Source organism: Centruroides vittatus, unplaced genomic scaffold, assembly GCF_030686945.1.
Source record: "Centruroides vittatus isolate TY-2023 unplaced genomic scaffold, ASM3068694v2 contig_150, whole genome shotgun sequence".
Taxonomy (NCBI): Eukaryota; Metazoa; Arthropoda; class Arachnida; order Scorpiones; family Buthidae; genus Centruroides; species Centruroides vittatus.
In genome coordinates, this window is record NW_027120928.1 from 334,741 (window position 1) to 352,736 (window position 17,996).

The window sequence follows — 17,996 nt, forward strand, 5'->3', positions numbered from 1 at the left end:
TGATTATATTTAGTTTATAACGTCTATGAAGGACATTCGTTGATATTATATAAACAAAAATTATGAATTGTTCGGGGAGAAGATCCATTGTCATAGATATTTCCTACTGCGAATAAGATAAATAAATGAATGTTCTAAAATTTGACTATTTAATATCCTTTGTCTTAGATTTTTAATTGGACCTTTTTTTTCCATAAAAATGGAAATTAATTACATAAATTAATTTATTTTAATAAAATTGCTTAATATATAGACCTAATATAATTTATGAATTAAGATATAATTTAATACATAAATATAATCGTTCTAACTGTATTTAAATATAAGAAATCTAGTCTTTTGCCTAAGGCCTCGAGCTTTTAAGGCCTCAGATAAGCATAGATATTAATATATACTCGATCATAAAATATAATTTATTACTAGATAGGATTCAAAACCTTTGTATAATATCAAATATCATACGATACGGTTTTTACATAGTGTAAAGTTGTATAAAAATGGCCTCACATGTCCTCACTTGTCTAGAGCTTCACAACTTCATGCTTGCCTAAAGCCTGGCACAATCTAAAGCTTCAAGATTCTAACTAGTAATATTATGAAAATAAAGGAGATGATAATCAGGAAAAAAATAAGTTCAACAGGAACATAATCAATATGGAAGACATTTAAACAGATCAAGTTTTCCAAATTATATAGTAGGCAGAATAAAAGATTTAATAATAGGTTAAATGAGATATAATAACAATTATATAGAAGAGAGAATAAAAGATTAAATTTAATAAAAAATAATAATAATAGGCTTTGCGATTTAGAAATATTCAAAAATATTCAGTAAATATTTAAATTTTTATAAAATTAAATCAAGATATTACAATTGACTTATGAAATTAATCAAAATAAAAAAAAATGCACTTTTATTCCTAAAATTAATATTTTTTAACATAAAATAAATCGAAATGTTCACGATCATTTTCTTTAATATACATTAAATATTATATTCAATATTTATTATAGCACCTATGTAATTAGTTACTCTATAGCATCTCCTCATAGGAATATAAATAATTACATGCAAGTATACAGCATAGATGCTGTATTCCTGCATGTAATTACGCAAATAATACGTGCAGGAATACAGTATAATTATGCAATTAAATAATAAATATGATTTTTATTTTTTTCACATTTTTTATTCAGATTTTCTATGTATTATAAAACGAAACTTAATGTAATGTAATCCTGTAATAGCTTTTCTGACAAAATATTATAAAATTATACTCTATGATACTTTCTTTCATATTCTGTGATAAATATTGTGCTTTATTTATATATGTAAACAAAAGAGAATGTCTTTATTTACTATTAACACAGAATGTCATGTTTTAATTATTGAGAAATGTTATTTAAAAACCGGAAAAAGAGTAAATAAATAAATTATGTAACAGGCTTTCAGGAAATGTTTCTATAATGTTAGACAATGCAAAGAAATATATGAAAATTTTGAAATGCTTTATCAATTTCTCTAAATTGTACAGGTAACGAATTAAAAATTCTTTTGAAAAATGTAAAAAATAACTCACATGTTTGAAGCTTAATAAATGGAAATTAATTACATAAATATGCATAATATATAAGAAGTATTTAATTTATTTTAAATGAAATTTGCAATTGTTCTCACAAGGAAAAAATTATAAGTGAATTCATTACAGTATTTTAAAATGCTGAAGAGTTTTTAATTATTCTTGTGACTTTTCAGAGAAACACCATTCATAAACCACATGTTAGTGTTGACAAATTAAAAATAATAAATTTTATACATTATAACATAATATATAATAGTCTACAGAATAATTATATATTAATACGTTACACAGTATTTGATATACCAACATACGATTAATTGGCTTTTGAATGCGCTGTATTATTGTAATTAATTTGTGTAAAGTGAAAAAACAGAATTTTATTTTAAACAATTTTTGCAAAATTTGTATAATGAAATGTTGGAATACGACAGAAATTTACACAGTGTTCACAATGGTCGACTGACTTTTGTCCAATCTTATATACCGTATTTATTTTATATAAAACTGTCCATTTGTTAGGTTTATCATTGTACAGTACATAAAAATAATTTTTAAATATTTTAATTTATTAAAAGATATTTTCGAAAGGTAATGCTTAAAATTATAGTAAAATCAATAATAAAAACTGCTTTTTTTAAATTTTAAATTAAATTATTTCAGTTTAGAATTAACAATTCAAATCTCGACATCTCAATTTTTGATAACTTATAAAAGGCCTAAACGTATATTTATAACAAAGAATTTATATTATATTCTAAATTTTGTAATAATTTATATGATATAATTTGAATTTTTCATAAATTTCTTTAGAAAACTGAAAGTAAAGTTGAATTATTGAATCCAATATAGTAAAACTTCAATTATCCGAAGGGCCCTTCAACTGTGGTAAAAACAAAGAGGCATGCACTGTATACACATGTACTGCACTATATGCCCCTGTACAGTACTAGTACAGTATACTGTTCTTTATTATACAGTACTGTATATTTTCACATTTAATATTTTACTTGCGCATAATTATTTGCACATGTGCATTACATAAAGGGTATTTGGGTTTAAAAAAGGACTATTTTAAGCAAAAATCCAATTATCTCCGATGACTCGAGGTCTCAATTAATTCGGATGATCGGAAATTTACTGTATATTCGTAATAAATCTCATATAATTTGGAAGTTTATGCATTTAAAATATCGTAAATCTCCTTTAAAATATTGAGATAAAACTTGGATTATTGAATTCAATACAAACTGTAAAAATACATAAAATGGTGATGCTCTTGTTAAAGTTGAATTATCGACAACTGAACTTAGTATATTCCAGTTATAGACACTGTAAGTGCTTTTATCATCGTGATTTGGCTGTATTGTTATTGTGTATTATTTATGATTTCGTAAGAGACATTATTGGCACGCTCGAAAAGAAATTTACATATTTTATGTCATTGCAACGACATTACCATTTTCCAAAATATCCAATAATTTATAATGATTTTCTGACATAGGCCTACTTAACAAAGATATGAATTATAATCGAAAATTTCAAACAAATTTTATGTATATACATACATATTTTTAAAACTCAGAAGCTTAATTAGAAAGCAGAAACATTATTTATTTTCTAATTAAGTTTATAAGTTTGAGTTTTTAATTAATTATATATTAACTAAAAGTTAAATTAGGCCTAATGTTGTATTTTAAAAATCACTTCGATTGCTGAGCTTTTTAAATTTAAAATCTCGTAAAAGATGGAGAGAAGTAAGACGAAATTATGCACTGACCATTAACAAATGATATAAACTATTCATTTCATAACCCATAAAATTAATTTTAATAATAATTTTTAATTATGAATTAATTAAATAAGTTATAAATCTAATTCACATATCGATCAAAACATAGAATATACGAAGAGTTTGTAACCCATTTAATCAATTATTTACTCAAGCTTTGATTTTGCTATGACTTTAAGCTTTATTATCATCATAAATTATTTATGTAAATATATTTGTGCAGTATTTTCTTATATACATAATAAATATAAATAAATATTTTTATATAAGATAAATATATAAATTTTATTCAGTTATTAATATACACCTATACGCAATTTTTACCCCTTTATCCTGAATATAGAATTTTTTATGAATAAAATTATTATAAAAAATAATGAATATAAAATATATAAATTAATTTATATTTACTTTATTTGTTTATTTATAAAATTATAAAACAAATTTTTGTGTAAGCAATAGAATAAATTAAACTAAATTGCATTTAATATATTTAATTATTTATTCATAATTTTTTAAACAAAAATGGAAAATTTTACTCTAAAAATATCAATTTTAAACGAAACTTTTCGTATAAAATTGCCATAAAAATAAAGGATATTTTATAGAAGAAATTTGATTTTAAAAATAATTTTTAATTAATTGACGTTAATAAAATTGTAAATTCAAAATGATTAATTATTAATTAAATATTTAATTTTTATTCGCTTTAAAGTTATACTTTTTAAAATTAATAAATTATTTATTCTATACATAAATTTAAATATTTCATTTATTTGAAGTAGTAAATTTAATTCTTAAATTCGAAATCTTGTAATTTGTAACATAAACATAAATCATTTGAAATAATAATAGTTTTAATGAAATGTCAATTTTTAAAATTCTTTTCTTCTTAATATTTATATAAATTTACAATAAATAGTTTAAATAATATTAAAAATGATAATAAATTCTACAAAATTAGTAGAATAATTATAAAAATTCCTAATAATGAAATGCATGAAAAAATTAAATATTTTAAAAATATTTGATCTTAATATATTTAAATATTTGAAATTTTTGAGTCAATTTAATGGTTTTTCTCCACATTACGTATATCATATCTATAGTATAAATATAGGATATTAATTTAAATATAAGAATGGACTTATAGCATAAAATATCATTAAAAACTAATAAAAGAAATTGAATATTAATTTATTCAGTTTAAAATAAGCAATAAAAATTTTAAATATAAACGTAAAATAAGAGATAAACATCAACTTTGCATGCTAAATAAACTGCACTAAACTTAATTGCCCTTTCTATAATCCGACTTTAACAGCTTACATATAAAGTTTAGTGTAACGAAAACGTTTATAACCGTATTTGAAATTTTAAAATACGTATGAACCATTGTGATGACGTCACAACTCACCTTCATAACAGGTATAAAAGACAGTTTCTTCAGCATTAAGACGTCAATGGTGGTCTAAAAAACAGGGCAAAACGCCATCTGTGAGTGGAAGCAAGATAGTTAAACAACGTTGATATCCCTTCATAGAGAGGCATTCCGGATTCCCCTAAAGGTCCCCAGGTATTTGATAGTAAGAGGACCTAAATGAGGTGATTAATCAAGAGATATAGAACAGTTCACAATGAAACTTAGTACGTCCTTCAACTGGCAACTATTCTGATTCTATAGTTAAAGTGTGTGCAATTTTTATATATTCCATAGTTAGCTTGCATGTTTGATAGTCGTCATATCTTTTCTCTATAGTCTACTGTCTCCTACCCGCCATGTAGCGTGTCAGATTGGCAAGCTCTATTCGACTGAAAAGTATATTACCTCTCTATTTCCCTAAATATTAGCTTTCGTGCAAAGATATGTCAGCAGATCATGTTCCTCTTCCTTAATTCTTAGAATATAATTTTTAACACACGATTAAATAATAAGTCACAAGTTATTATGGTCAAATTTTAAAGAGGCATAAAAACGCATTAAATAATTCAATTGTTATTTTTGAATTAAAATGCAGGTTAAATTTAATTTTTTAGTCAGTCTTTGAGTGTATCAAATATAAGATTTTTAGCTGTAAAAAATGATAAGAGTGATAGAATTTAATGTAATTATCAAATTTATCTTATAATAAACGTTTTTTGGAAAGTTTTAACATTTATCTTCTCAAATTTAATGTTAAATTAGTTTTTTGATTAATAAAAACCCCACCGTTTTTGGTGGGGGTTTTATTAATTAAGTTTTTCAGAGTTAAATCCAAGTAATTTGAAATTATTTTAAAATATTTTCCTAATCAATTGTAAGAATTTCTAGTGCTTTTAGATTGATATATTTTAGTTCTTTTATACTGAAAATTTGAAATTTAATAAATTAATTCTGAATGTTTATAATCTTTAAACTTCAAATTACTTCCTCCACCTTAAATTATTATTATTATTTATTTGTGGTTTTTTCACAAATACTAAGTTAAATTTAAAGAAGAAAACTCCTTCTCTATTTGTTATAATTTATTAAATATATATAAAATCTATAATAAAGTTATAAATAAAAACAAGAACCTATAATATAAATTCTTAACAAAATAAATGATTTAAAACGTTATCTAGTCTAAGTTAATTATAATATAAATGCTTTCTAAAATAGAGAAAGTTAATTTATTTTTACCAAAATAGTAAAAAATCTTCAAAACACTATAATACCTTTTACCAAATCTATAATAAATATTTTAAATGACAGTTAAGGAGTTTTTAGAAAGTTGATAGTATTTGTAGAGTTTTAGAATAGATAGTATTGTTAACATATAAGTACTGTAAATATAATTTTTATAGTGTTATATGTAGACATAATAATTAACTTGAAGGTGACATTTTGATTAATTAACTTAAATATTTGTGCTGTGTGTGAGCAATATAATAAATCTGAAAACAATCATTTTTAAATTTAAAAAGTTTCATTTGAAGATAAGAGAATAGAAATTGGCGACAATTTCATTTATTTTCTTTTTTTAAAAGAGTATTTATGATTTCCTAAAGGGCTTTATATATAAGAATTCGTTAACTTTATTTGCCTAAGGAAAGACTAATTTGTTGTACGTCTGAAAGAGATTGTACTGTCAATTAATCTTCTATAAAAAATAAATAAATAAAAGAAATTGTAATTCTGTGCGAATTTATTGTCGTTATGTAAAAGTCAACGTTTATTTAGAAAGTAATTTGTTTATTAGATTATTAATATAAAAATTCAATTTCTAAATTTCAATTATTTATTAAAATTTAAAATAAAGTACATAATCTGCTTTAAATACGGTTTTTAAAATAATTAAAATGATATTTAAGCTATATCTATGTGAGCAATGTAATGTATTGATCGTAAATCAAGATGGCTTTATATAGTAAAATATATTTTTGATATTAAAAACTTTATTACTGTTAGATAATGAAATTTATTGATTTTAAATTATTTATTATTTATTTTTATTCTCGTCTCTATTTATCACGATGCTTATTTGCATTGCTTTCGGGCATACCGTAGGGAGTTTTACAATTTTTTAAAATGTATTCTTAATTACTTAATGACATTTACAAACACATTTTAAATTTATTTCATATTTAAATATGTGATAATAATGACAATATTTTTTGAATCGCTATATTTAATATAACCAAGTCAATAATTTATGTTATATATTTATCATTATACTGTCTTTATAATGATATATTTAAATTAAATCTACAGGTAAATAAAATCAGAGCCAGGAAGACTGGTGGTGATCCTAAGTTATAATATAAAAAAAGCGTGAGGCCTTAGGGCCTGGCACTACGAGGTTACAGTCCAAGTTTAGTTTATGCGCATATCAGATCTTTTAAAAAACATTGAATAGATTTTACCAAATTTACAGAAAAAGTTGAATAAACTTGTTGAATAGACTTTCGATAGACAAAAGAAATTTTTATATATTTATGTCTGAAATTCATAAATTTATCATTTATCAGATTGTCATATATTAAAATTAAATAAATTCTTCGCTAAATAAATTATCTCTAAATCGACTGAAGGAATCTTTTTTCATAAATCTATAAAAACATAATAATACATACATATTATATTTTTTTTCTGTTTGAAGGACAATAAGCACATTCATTTAGTCCAATTCCTATCAAGTCTTATTTTAATAGATATTATGGTTTATATATAAGGATTAGCACTTTCAATGCTATTTATTTTTGCTTTATATATATATATATTCTTAAGCTTTAAATATTTATATTATAAAATTGAATGCATACATTTTCATTTATAATTCCAGTTTTTTCAGACTTTGATAGATGATTTGAACATAAATTTTGTATGAATAAAAAAACTATACTGTTTTATTCGCAAAGTTTTTTCGTTAGGACAACATACGTGCAGGAAAATTTAAATGATCTCATATAATTTTTCATAAATATATTGAATAAGATTGTTTAAAATAAAGTTAAAAGGATCAAAGTTCAATAAAAATTATTTAAAACATTGAAGTCCTGAGCCATAATATATAGGCCTATAACGTAGCCTAGGTAACAATTTGAAAGTGAGATGTTTAATTTTTTCATTTCATCTTCTTTTTAACCACATAAAATACTCATGGAATGATGAAAGTGTTTTTTATGTTTATTTTATGGTAATTAGATTCAAAACACAAAAATAAACATATTAAAGTTAAGACTCTCTGTAAATTATTTCAACTTACAATGATTAACATCTGCTTTGTGTGAAATTTGAGAGTAAGGTGTTATTTTTAAGGGGAGTGGATGGTCAGTGTAACTAACACTGACTTTCTATTACTATAATTAAATATATTTTGATTAATTAAATATAATTAATCAAAATAGAGATAATTAAATATATTTTTAAAATTATCAATATTTTAATTGAGAAGAATAGTAATTTAACACCTAGCATTCTAATGATGCAAACTTTAACGTAGGATTATATTAATTTAATAAATAAAGGGATTATGAAATTTAATATCATTATTTCTTTACCATATCATGATATCATGGTTTAAATGAAAAAAAATAAGAACTCATACCATGATAATTTAATTTTAAAAATCCTTTATATATCGTATAAAAATTTAAATATTTATTTTCAAAATATCAAAATATCTAGCTCACTATTATTATTATTATTATAAAAAGTATTTTACAATGCATGGATATCTCATTCAATATTTAATTTTCGTATAAAATTTAATTTCTATAAATTTATTTAAATTATTTGTAATGTAAATAGGCCTGTAGTATAAGTTAAAATATAATAACTTATAGTTTATGTTTAAAGGACATTTTAGAAAGTAATTATTTAAAATACAGTCAATTTGAAATGATTTTCAGATAAACATTGATCATTAAAATGCATTTTAAATCGTTTGATTATAAAAAATTATTTAAAATGTTTGAAATTTTCATGCAGAAAACATTCAGGTAATGAAAACAATTATTTAATATAATATTTTATAATTTGCGCGATATTTATTGTAATTTAATAATTAAAGAATAATTAACAAAAATCGTAAATTATAAAAACTTTTTATAAATTTATACAGGATTAAATTTCTGAATCTATTTATTTTTAATTTTTTTGGGTTATATTTTTATTACTTAATTCACTTTAATATGAAACTGTAAATCATGAAAGATTTATTCAATTTTCAGTCGTCTCCCCTCTTTTATCTGTGAGCCAAATAAAGCTTAGAACTATATAACTTAAATAGATAGAATGACTTTCCTGTTTCCTTTTATCTACACTGTCGAATTTTATTTTCAATTAAAGCATTTTCAAATTTTTTCATCTTGTCAAAATCTACATTCACTCAAGCATTTATTTATATATATATTTGTATATATTGCATCTATTATTCGTGCTTTTAGCAGGCCTCTAAATATGGTATAAAATATATTTTAAAGTATTTTTATTGATATAAAATATTCAATAATTTAAAATATATTAGAAGTTTTTTTTCATTAATAACAACAATCAAGTAGCATTTTATTTAATTGGGCATAATTTTAAATCAAAGTGAAAAATATTAAATTATAGCCTATATTTTGTTAACTGGAAAAGGTCTGCTTTAAAGCATGACTTTAATACTTCTTGGTTAATATTTTATTATTTTGTGATCTAAAAAACGTTTTAATGTAGATTCTTAATGTATTTTTTTACACACAGTTATAAATTGTTCGCAAGAATCATCCTTTTACGAAAAGGATATTTCTTCAAGCAATCGGAAATAATAAAAATATGTAGAATATAGGCTTATATATGAAAATAATATGTGAAAATAATATTTTTCTATCAGATATTTTACTAATTTCAAATGTAGATTTTAAAATTTAAATTTGAAAGATTTATCTGAATATTCACGCAGAAAGAACTGTATCTAAAATGTAATCACGTTAGAAAATAACAAAAAAAAAAAAAAAGTTGAGTAGGTTTGAATTATAATCATAAACAAACAGTTCTCTGATAAATAAATAAAAATAAATAAACAAATCTTAAAATAATCGGTATCGTCAATTCTGCCTTTATACAGGATAGGATGTGAATATAATTAACATAAATTTGAAAGATAATAAGTGATGTGTAGTTATATAAAGAAGAGAAATCCTTCATCCGAGTATACAGGAAGCCTATGCGCCTAAACTATAATCAAAACAATACGTTTCTAACGATAATTGGTTGAATGTAAAATCAAGTAACGATAGGAGTAATGCAAATGAGATTGTACTTGGTTGGAGAGAAACATAACCAATCACAACGTAATTTTCAACACAGCTTAATTTTTAACCAATAATCTTTGTGAAATTGATTAAAAGAGGTACACTTATTTATATGAAACTCTTTAATTTGTCATCTATCATTTCCTGAATCTATTGTATAGAATTTACATTTATTAATATAGAAGTTATTATACATAAAATTTATTATATATATTTACGTATATATGTATTTACTGTGTATATATTGTATTCTATCTTTACTTCCAATTTCAAAAATTATAATTAAAATATAGCTAATATAAAATGTTTATTAATAATATTTTGAGTTGTATCTTAATGATTTTTAATATACATCGTTTGTTTAGAAAGGTTAAAGTAGCAAGATCATAAAGATCAAACTTGTTTTATGAATATTAAGAGAAAGAATTTAGGATTTTTTAAATTTTTATATAAAATTAATTAACTGATCAAGTAGATATTAAATGGAAGACTCATCATAATTAATATTTATCGCCGTTATAATGGATTTCAAAGAAAGTAAAGAGTTGCTTCATAATTGTTCATTTTGTTTCTAATTAAGAAATATTGTATGTAAAATTTCCAAAATAAAATCAATACTTTTAATTATTTTAGAAATGATTTTCTTCATATTGACCATGAAATTTACTCCATCTTGATAATTCAACGATTTATATGTAGATGCAGGTTTTAAATATTAAAATTCTTTTTATTATAATTTAACAATGGTAGCTTATTATCAATATGCTGTTCATCTTTCTGATTTGTTAAAGAAAATTAATTTTTGAATTCATCTTCTGTGCACGATGTAGGATTTTCCATTAAAAATCACGTAACAGCTAAGGGCAGATGATTTTGATTCAAAACATTACATTTAAATAAATATCAATTTATATTATTTTACCTGATATTCGGGTGGTATTTTAAAAAAGTTAATAAATGATTAATTTTTTTATTTAAATAAAAATCTTCAATATTCAACGATTGTACTGTACAGTTCATCACAATTATTCAGACGTATTTCATGATCGTAATAAATTTAATTACTTTATTAAATACACTTTAATTAATTGATTGATATCTGAATCATTTTAATTATATTTTTAATTATATCATAATCAATTTTTAAAAATTTTATAAGTCAATAAACTTGTCAGAAAAATTATAATTGAATCATGAGAATGATGTTTATTTTTAAAATAAATTTTATAACTTTAAATTTTTTAAAATTTTATTGGCATTTTAACTTCAATTAACGTTAATAGGTTAAGTTTATTTCAGTTAGGATCGATTTATTTATGTCAAATAAACTTTTTATGAAAATAATCAATCAATCAATAATTTTTATTCGTAATAAGGAAACCTTGTTACAGGGGGAGTTTTTAAATCAATAAATACTGACATCAATCCAACAGCATTAGAATTAACCATTAAATAATTCAAAATTAATCAAATCGAATAACAGTCATACAATTCATTGACAATGTGAGTCAAAATATTGTTAATTTTATACATATTCGTTTTTGATAAATTACTTCAAATAGTTCTATAATTTAAATCATTATTTATAGAAATTATATCTAAAGTTTGAAATTTTTTTTGATAATTTTTTAAAGCAGTACAGTCTCTGAGTAGATGAAGAGCAGAGAAATCACTACAATTACACCAATAATAGTTTCTTGAAAAGTCAATAAATGCATTATTTATAATTAAAGAGAATTGATTAAGTCTCAACTGAATTAAAGTACGTTTAATATTTAAAGTTGAGTTTGTAGCAATAATATTCGACTGTGTGGGAAAGTTTAAAATACTCAGATACCAAGGGCGATATGATAAATTAAGTATAGCATTTCTGTTATTAGTTATCGAATGCGAAACAGCTGACTCCATCGTCATAGTGTAAGCATTTTTCCAATTATCCATCGAATTATCAAATAGTATACTGGATACTCCGAATGATTGCAATACTTTGTTAAATTTATAGTACCATGTTGATTTATTAACATTATCCTTTTTCATTTGAGTAGTCACATTATGATATAAGAATTTAATATTATCATCTTTAGTGTTTAGTAGACAATAATAAAGTTTAATTAATCTTTTCATGAAGAAAAGGAAAAGTTGACATGTATTAGTTTCTGAGCGAATAGCATATCCTGGAACTGTGCGTTCAAGTTTAAATAGTTTAGGTAAATATATAATATGGAATTTTTCCAAATCATAGAATAGATCAATGGCCCAAATCGGACTGGCATTATTAATAAGTTAAACACGCTCATATGAAATGATAGGTTCGAGATTTTCAACTTTGCACCCAAATAGAGAATATTATTAATTAATTGGTTAATTTTTATATTGAGATATATAGATGCATCTGGGATTTGCCATTTCAGTTAAAGTACAGTACCTATATTATTAACTAATTCTAAATGTTGGCCATTTAAAAAGAAAGATTTCTCTTGGTTTGCTAATTTTATGTTATTTCTGAAAATGATTATTTTTGATTTAGTAATATTAGTCGATAGGAATATGGAGTTCAAGTAGTCGTTAAGTTTTGTAAGCTTATGTTGTAGAGTTATTTCGGTTGGAACCAATAAAACCAGATCATCAGCGTATAAAATATAATGAAATGTTCTACCTTGTATACAAATTCCTTCTTTATGAAAATAATTAGCTTTTTAGGAAAATTTTTTAAAAAGGCCTTATAACCGAATAAATCTTTACAGTATATATAAATAAAACAAGTTATTCCAGTGTAATAAAAAATTTTACAAAATGTATTGACATAACTCTATATTATATATATTTTAAAATTTTATTGCTCATAAAAGGATTATTAATCATTTGTTCTTTACAATACAAGAATAAGATTAATCATTGTCAACAGGAAAATTATGTTTAAAGGGCTTATATAATAGGCCTAAATAAAGGATATTATTTTTGAAATCGTTTATTATAAATATATTTTTTTCTGATATACGATATAAAATATAATAAGAATTGAAAGTCATTCAACAAATAAATAAATAAATATAAAGGTTTGCCTGAGGATTTTTATGCTTAGTTTTCATACAAGGAAAAAGAATGATGTGCCATTTAAAGATAATATTCTAAGGAAAATCGCATGACAGAAATATAAAATGAATGCGGAAAATTTTACAAGGAAAAATAAATTAATAAGTAAATTAAAGCTTTAAATATTATTAATGTATAATAAATATATTTAAGAAGCACTTTAGGATAAACTGCGCTTATATAATTAAGTATATAAACAAATAGAAAAACAGATTTAATATTCATTCAAAGAAACACTAAATATATATATATATGTGATTTTGCGCTGTTAAGATACGAAACAATTCTTTTACGTTTTAAACACGCATATTTTCCTGTTAATCATTCAAAATTTTTCAATTAAATGAACTTTTAATGCTCTAAAATTTTTTACATTTTTTATTTATAAAAAAATTACATTTTCTGAATCATACAGAAGAAAATCTTACAAACAAATCTGAATTTATTTGTAAATAATCTACTTAGAACATAATTTAGAATATGATACTGAATGTCTCGAAAATAAAGGAAGAGAAATACAGTAACTGCTTACATAGTAAGATGCGATCATTATTTTTTTAAGGTTTAAGATTATAAGTTTCTTACACACCTTACAGACATGTCTGTAAGGTTTGTTCATATATGTAATGTTGTAAGCATTTCAGAAAATTCGTACAACCTGTGAATTAAGGTTGTAACCTTACAGACATAAAAAATAGTAATTAAATTCAATGTCAAGCAGAAATTAGTTATAAATTTCAGCTAAGACATAAACCATACTAAAAGAAATAATTTACAGAAATGCTCATGGAAATGGACAAACATCAGAGTGCATAATAACATATTTCAGAGTAAAATAGCTACTTGTAACGGAGGTAATAATTTACAACCATACTAAAAAACTTTACCACATATGCTAATTTAGGTGTAGAAATTAGCCGTCATTGACTGATGGATAAGTAATTATAGTCTCAATTATAACACTGCTGCTGGTATTATTTCTACGACGTTACAGTAAAATATACAGGTAGATAACCAATTTACGAACACTTAGAAAGGGTTATAATTTCAACACTTTACATTATTAAGTAAATTAATTAAGTAATTAATTAATTAATTAGTAAGTAAATTATTAGTGTTGTGTTCCCTTTCCACTACAGCATAAAAATTTCATAAGTTTTGATAAGTTAATTAATAATTGACCTTTGCATACAATAATTTATTTTAAGGTCAATATGTTTAGAAAGATAAAATGTCTTCTCGATACAATAATAATAATTTTGATATATATATATAAATTTAAATATAATTTTATTCTAGAAAATTATAAAAAATAGAATTCGCTTTTATATTTAAATAATTATTCATTTTTTAAATAATCTATAACACGATTCAGCTTAACATGTATCCAACTTATCTAGGAATATTCCCTTTAATCTTAAAATATAATATATGTTGATCCTTTAAAATAAATGCGTATTATCTATAAATCATTATAAAAAAGCAGTATTGTTGCACTGTAAAACATAATCAGTATTCCGAATAAGTAGACCTCATAGGATTACAAACATGTTTATCACGAACACATATGAAGATAGTTATAAGTTGATAAAACTGAATATGCTTAACATAATTTTTGCACGTAAATATTTAAATGAAGATGTAAATTACAACTTTAAAAATGTCTTAAGTATTATTATTATCATTATAAGCTTATTAAAATAATGAAATGATAAGCTTCAAATGCTTAAAAATTATTTCAAAGCTCATAATTTTGTTATATAAAAATGTTAAATTTTTAGAGTTATAAATAAATTTAAATATTTCTGTTATTTATTTTTGTAAACTTATTGATGAATTAAAGTTTAATTAAATTAATAAATTGTTTTTTTTAATTGTGATATTTATATTAATTATTTTTCGAATTAGTTAAATAACGTAAATTATTAAATACAACTAAAATTAAAGAAATTACATATATACTGGCAGTACATTTAGAATTAATATCTTCTGTAAAGTTGATTATAATAGAAAATACATGCTTATAATAAACTTTTATAATGCTTATAATGACAGTAATACACTTGTACTGTACCTATCATAGTAAAATAAAAAGATTATTAATTATTTATTTAGCCAAAACTTTGTTAAATATATTAAAAAATTCCAGGATTTATCTGGATATAAAAATTTTGAAATGGTGGCTATTTTGCTTCATTGAGAGAAATAGAGCATTTCATAGACATGTATGATTTTATATTGTAACAAACAAAAACATAATCCTTTATAAAACATACTTGTATTCAAATTTTAAGGCTTTATATTAATAAATTAAATTTTATTAATTAAATTAATAAATACAAATTTTAAGGCATTCAGTAACGAAGTTTCATATAATATTCATCCTTCGTAAAACAACGAGGAAATTTTTTAAATTATCAAATACACTAGATTATATTCAATACTTTTATGTCTAAAAATAATTAATTAATTATTAAAAGTAATAAAATTTATATAGAATACATATAAATTTCTTATCTTAAATCTTATGATATCTTAAATATCATATTCTAATTAAAGCAATTTATATTTTTATATATTTTTTTATATTGTCTTTTATTATAATAAAACTCGGGTGGAAAGGACTTTGTAAAGCCGTTTGATCTAAGAGATAGATCAAGAGAGGCCCAAAATTCAGTCTTTTATGTAAAAATTATAATACGAAAATGGATATAAATTAAAATTTCTTCTTATAAATTCGTTTTATTAATTTTATTTTGTGGCTTTTATAAGATAAGGCCCTACATTTGTGATTCATAAGCTCCATCTTATCTTACTTAAGAGGTAGATATAATATATTAAATTCCGTCTCTCTGTAAATAGAATTTCAAGAAAATAAATAAAATAATAAAAGTCGAAAAAATTAATCTGTTTAAAGTTTATTTTTGAAGAAATATTACACCAGTAGATGCTATTAATTTAGCATTTCGGATAAAAAATTTATCTATGTAACTGTATATAAAATTAGCTTAAAAACATAGGAAAATTCATATTTGAAAAATGCCAAATCATTAAAATTAGTCTGCATTTTCAAGAAATATATATATATAAATAACACAAAATAAATATTTTTAGTGTATATTCATTTTAGTAACCCCAAAATATTAATTATTATTCCGAACATTTGTAGCCTACAGTCCTAAAAAATATATTATAAATGGCTTACGGGTTAAGTAGAGAAACACGAGTTACCTTTAGAATGCAAGTACTGTACCTGTATTTAAATTTTAAAAAAATTCTATATCTAAAAAATAATAAAAGAAATATCACGTATCAAAATATATCTGGATCTTATATAAAAAATCATTTTTTAATTTACTATTTTTCTCGTCTTGATAGCAAATTATTAAATTAATTTTTAGTTTAATTCTTTAATTATAAATAAGTTATAAAATTTGGTTGTTCAATGCTCTTTCAAATTTAAGTTTATTAAGAAGCGGTGTATAATTAAGTCGTATTTTATATAATTTCGAGGCTCATTTACAGAATTAAAATAAAAAAATAAATAATATAAAGGCATTAAAATTTTATATTTTTTATTTTAAATAGAAATAAACTTCGCTTAAAATATGGATTCTCTTCGTAGAAATGTTTCATATGGGGAAAATTCGTTAAACAAAGACAGTATTATTTTATACAGGAAATTTTTAGGCAAGAGTATTAAGTATAAAAATAAACGTAATTTTTTAAAAGATTTTTTTATACAATGACTTACATATCTGGCTTTTCTAATGTATCAAATTCTGTTGTTTAACATATGGATACTGGAAGAAGAATTAAATTTACGAGTTGACCGCAACGAGCGTTATAATGTTAACGAAATATTCCGGTAAGTCCCCCGATATAACGACTCAAAATCGGTATTTTCCCGTATTTTGCTACCTTGCAATGAAATGTATATAAATAAAGCAGGCCTATAAATATGTAAATTTTTTTAATTTGTTAAATTAAGACCTGAATTCGTAAATTAGAGTGTCGGTATAAAAATTTAAAAATTTCTATTATGAATTAACTTTTAATCGAATTTTTAGTGAAAGAATAAATATTTAACTTTTTATATAAATTAAATATTAAATTTGTTAATTTAATCCTTTAAAATGTCAAATATAAATTTATAACTGCGTTAGATCGTTCTTCATGCTCACGGAATTTTTTTAAAATTACTTTTTTATGAGAGTTATCTTGATGTTATGATTATATTATGCTTAATGTGTCATTTATGTTATACATTATAAAATTATATATACAAACAATCATATAAATGCCGCATATTTAATTTAATTCAATTAAAAAACGAAATCAATCAATTATTTTTGCTCTTAAATATATTATTGATTTATTGTTCCTTATTGAAATGATTAATGAAATTAAATTATAATTTTAGAAACTTTCAAGCTTAGTAACAAATTATAATATTTTAAATATGAAAAAGTAAATTTATAATATTCAGAAACAATTTATTTATTCTTCAACTTGTTTCAAAATTATATATTGATTTAAAGCTTGATATATTTTTCAACAACGTTACGAAATAAAATATATTATAGTAAATTATTTTTATAACAAAACTTAAATTTAAAATATTATAATTAAATTAAAATTAAACAATTGATTTACATCAGTAAAATATAAAAAAAAAGATGTAAAGAAAAGTGATTGAGATTAACGTATAGGGGAGTGATGTAAAATTATGCATGCACTGTATAAAAATTGTTTATATAAAGTAAAACCAG

At 22.1% G+C, this 17,996-nt stretch overlaps 1 long non-coding RNA gene across 2 annotated transcripts in view; it reads right to left on the bottom strand.

Moving 5' to 3' along the window:
• LOC136968657 (uncharacterized) overlaps positions 1-17,996 on the bottom strand; it is a 130,310-nt gene that overhangs the window by 44,490 nt on the left and 67,824 nt on the right. Inside the window, exon 1 of one of the 2 annotated variants that reach the window (XR_010879687.1) lies at positions 4,790-4,823. The exons of the other annotated variant lie outside the window; for it this stretch is intronic. This is a non-coding gene — a long non-coding RNA (uncharacterized lncRNA). Of the gene's footprint in view, positions 1-4,789; positions 4,824-17,996 lie in introns of those variants that run through there. 2 annotated transcript variants of the gene reach the window in all.